Below are 4,309 nucleotides of genomic sequence, written 5' to 3'. Positions count from 1 at the left end.
ACCTCCGTGTTGGGCTTTGCAGCCTAACACAGAGGATAGGATCTGATGGAGCAGGGCTCTACCGCTCCTACCCCCCTCCTGGGCCAGTTCCTCACCCCAGCCCACCCTCCCCCTCACCCCAGAACACCTCCCCCCTCCCCAAAAGCCCACACCAGCACCTGGTGCACTTACCTATTGTCAGTGGCTGCGTGGCATCCTCCACTTGGCACTAGGCCCAGCGCTGACTGTTGCTGGCCTGATGCCAGCACTCCCTCCTCCTCGAATGCCATGGATGTGCCTTACAGTACATTTGTGACAGCACCAGCACTGGAGCTCAGCAATTAACAATTGGGCCCTTAGCTACAGATATTCACACGTCCACCACAAACTATGGGTTATGGATCTCTGGTGAGCAGAACACCCCATATCACACAAATCTCTTCAAGTTTTGAATGTCTTTTGTGGTTTGGCAAAGGTTAAAAAACAAACCAAAAAACAGCAATAGTCAATTCCAGGTCAAGGAAGAGATTCTTTCTACTGCCTACCATCTTTATAGCCCAGTGTTATTCAAACTGGGGCGTTGCGACGCTCCAGCCTGAGGGCCCTGGTCTCTGCCCCCTTAAGGGGCGGGGGCAGCCTAGTGGCAGGGGGAAGGCAGTGGCGCGATCCCCAGGATCATGCCGCTCAGGGGGCTGCAGGGGCTTGGGTCCACTTATCCAAGCCTTCTGCAGCCTCCCTGGGGTGCGGGGAGCCCTGCTAGAAGTTGCGCCGGGCTCCCCACACCCCGGGGAGGCTGCAGGAGGCTTGGATAAGTGGACCCAAGCCCCTGCAGCCCCCTGAGCGGCGCAATCCTGGGGATCGCACCGCTGCCTTCCCCCCGCCACTGCTGCCTCCTCCCCCCACCCCTGCAAGGACTTACTGGCTCTCAAACCCTCCCAGAAAATTTGAGAACCACTGTTATAGCTTAATGCAAATGAAACAAGATCCTTCATCTGAAACATGCTTATAAATAAGACTGATTTTACTTTCACTGAGGCTTGGAGAAGATAAATGCTCTACATGTGTAACATTATCCAAATATTTCAGAGGGCTTGTGAGATTGATTAAAGAGAACTATGCCAAAGAGGAGCTTGGGGATGATCTCCAGTCTCTTTCCCTCAGCCGCCCTGGGTCCCTTTAGGGAGAAGGGCGGGATATAAATAAAGTTTATTATTTATTATTATTATTATTTCCCTAGCTGGGTAAATCTAAACACAATACACACAAAAAAGAAGAACGTAGATGGACTTTAAGAATATACAGGTTGAGCCTCATTATTCGTGTGGGTTCCATTCCAAGCACTCATGTGGATTGCAAAAAACGCACTATAGCAAATCAATTTAAAAAACAAAGTTTCTTTGCTCCAGTGATTTAAAAACAGCCTTGCTGACCTTTGTGATGTAAGATAGGAGTCATTAAGAAGACAATCCATCAATCAGTCATCCTCCAAGTGTTTCACTTAGTCCCTCCCTTCACCAATTCAAAGTGATGAGCTTTCTTTCACATGCTCAGGGGAAAGGGAGGGGTCACCTGGAGAAAGAAGGATTGTTGGATTGTCAGTCAGCTGCACTCTTTCTCTCATTAAGGAGGCTATTTTTAAAGGACTGTTCAGTTTTTTAAACTGGTTTTAAAGGGGTGCCTTTTTCCCCTTCTCCAGGGATCAGCACATTCCTTCTCATTTGCAGGGGCCATTCATGTTGAGTCAAATCCATATATTTATAAATTCATGTAAGGATTTATAAATCCGTGTACAAATAAAAAATCTGTATATAAATAGGCTGGACCTGTAGATTTAGGATGTTAGGGAAACAAAGAGATGACACACTAAACTGCACCACCCATGGACTGCATGTAGGGAAAGGAAATCAGAGAGTGGCACTGTTGGGCAGTTTATCTCTTCTTAGTTTGCTGAGGCATCTCCACTAGGATATTAAAGTACAGAGCAAGTGGTGAAGTTAGGTACCTGATGTTCAGCAGGCTCAGAGGGAAAAACAAAGAGAGGAGTCAAAGGAGGCAATAGGCAAGTTGCAGTCCTAGCAAGCCCTGGGTAGAAGCTTCTTTGGTTTTAGGAAGGAGGAAGAGACCCAGAGAGGGAGGCAAGTGAAAGGGAGTGGGAAGATGGGCAAAGCAGAGAGTTACCTTTCCTGAGTGGCAGGAGTGGCATGGAGATTCCTGGATAGTCCAGAGGAGAGTGATGTGTGATGGAGCACAGCAAACAATTCTGAAACACACAAAAATTAGGCAGGAGTATGAACAATTTGGGGGTCTGACAAGGCTTTTAGGGTGCTCTGGCTGTAAATTAAAAGGCAATGTTTTGAGACTCTAATTCCAGACTAATATTTTATCCATTGAATGCTCTTGATGGCCTCTCCCTGTTTCTCATGGGTGGGTCAGTGTCATCCTTTTGTGTCTCGTAAGAGAGCATAGGATTAAGAAACTCACAGCCAAATTCTGAGCTCCCCAGCTCCCGGAGAAGCAGCAGCACCGAAATGGCTGTCACTGCATCCTATGGGCTTTGGGCTGCCAGAATCTCCTCAGGGGGAGGGCCCAAGCCCTGCAATGGGGCTACTCAAGTCCAGCACAGAGTTGTGCCGGCTATTTCACCGGCTATTTCACCGGCACAGAATTGAGAGGTGCCGTATTGGGCCAGGAGGCCTGATGCGCGGTTCTGGATCCAGAGTGCACTGTCTGAGTGTGCAAAGTGTTTTGCATGTGCAATCTTGATGCAATATGTACAATGACTCTGCGAGCGTTATCCTCTTAATTTTGTAGCTGGGTAGCCGAGGATGAGAGGGGGTGAACTGCCAAAAGCTACCTAGTGAGAATCCATGCAGAGGTGAGATTTGTACCAGGAAGTCTTGATTCGCAGCTCTGTCCTTTGGCCACAACATTGTATCTAGCAAATATATGCAAATTGATTCAATCAATTAATGGCTTCAACTCATGTGATTAATCAACAAAGATTTATTTAATTGTGTAACAGTTCTATATTTTAACCTTGTACATCTGCGATATTTCTGAAGGAAGGCAAAAGTAACATCAATCTACCTACCTAACATTAACTTTCCAAAGTCCAACTATTTTTCTTTTCTTATTCAGTCTTCTATTTTAGGAACAATATTATTTTAAAAAACAGAGACTCAAACCAACCTTTCAACCTGATCATTTGTTTAATGAATCTGGAGCCCACTGCTTCAGCTGTATTAAAGTATGTAGCTTGTGTTAAATTACAGTGATCAGTGATGGTCACAGTTGGAATTAAAGTTAACAAAAATATATGCGTTAAATCCTATCTTTTATGGGTCATCAAAATTGCCTTTGTATAAGTCAGAGGTGTCCAAACTTTATGGTGGTAGGGCCACATAATCTCTCTGACACTGTGTCGGGGGCTGGGAAAAAAAGAATTAATTTACATTTAAAATTTACATAAATTTACATAAACGACTATATTAGAGATGGAACTTATATGAATGAATGAAGTGTGGCTGGTCTTATGACCGTAATAAAGTTTTTCTTCTTCTTCTTCTGAATGAATGAATGAATGAAGGTCCTGCAATAGCTCAAGGTCTATGAAAAGCCTTGCACAAAGCAAGGCCAGCCTTTCCTTCACTGCCACTGCTGCATCACAGATGTAAAACAGCAAGCAGTGGAGGGAGCCCTCAGCCCACAGCTCCTGCGAGAGGACAAACAGTTGCCCTCACTCTGAGAGCAGTTGCATCAGGCCAACATGGGCTCCAGCTAATCTCCAGACGGCTCATTGGAGACTGGGGGCTCCCTGCAGGCTGAATTGGGGGTCCCCGAGGGCCACTAATGGCTCCCGGGCCAGGGTTTGGACACCTCTGGTATAAGTAAATGACTATAGCCATAAATGTATAAATTGTGTAAAGTGTGTGTGTAAAAGAATATTTATATACCATTCTTCTACTAAAAAAACTCCTCTAAGCAGTTTACATAGCAAAAGAAGATGGTTCCCTGGTCCAAAGGAGCTTGCATTCTTAAACGATTGTGGGTACCCATATGCACACACATGTACACGTGCACAAATGCTGTGCTCTAACTCCAAGGAGAAGCTGGTGCAAGTCCAAGAAGAAGGAAAGGGCAGAGAGGCTGTGAAAAGAGGGGATAGGATTTGGGGTGTGCTGGATCCTACCCTTCCCTACCCCCTTCCTCCCAGCTCCCCACCCAGTTTTGGCCCCTCCCCATCCCCACCACTGCCTTACATTCTTTGGCGGGTCCTGTGATGCATGCAGTGTGCTGTCGCTTCTTGCGGCAGCGGTCCCAAAATGGCCAC

Source organism: Tiliqua scincoides, chromosome 1 (assembly GCF_035046505.1).
Source record: "Tiliqua scincoides isolate rTilSci1 chromosome 1, rTilSci1.hap2, whole genome shotgun sequence".
NCBI lineage: Eukaryota > Metazoa > Chordata > Lepidosauria > Squamata > Scincidae > Tiliqua > Tiliqua scincoides.
The sequence above is the reverse complement of the archived record's forward strand: the minus strand, read 5'-3'. Positions refer to the sequence as shown.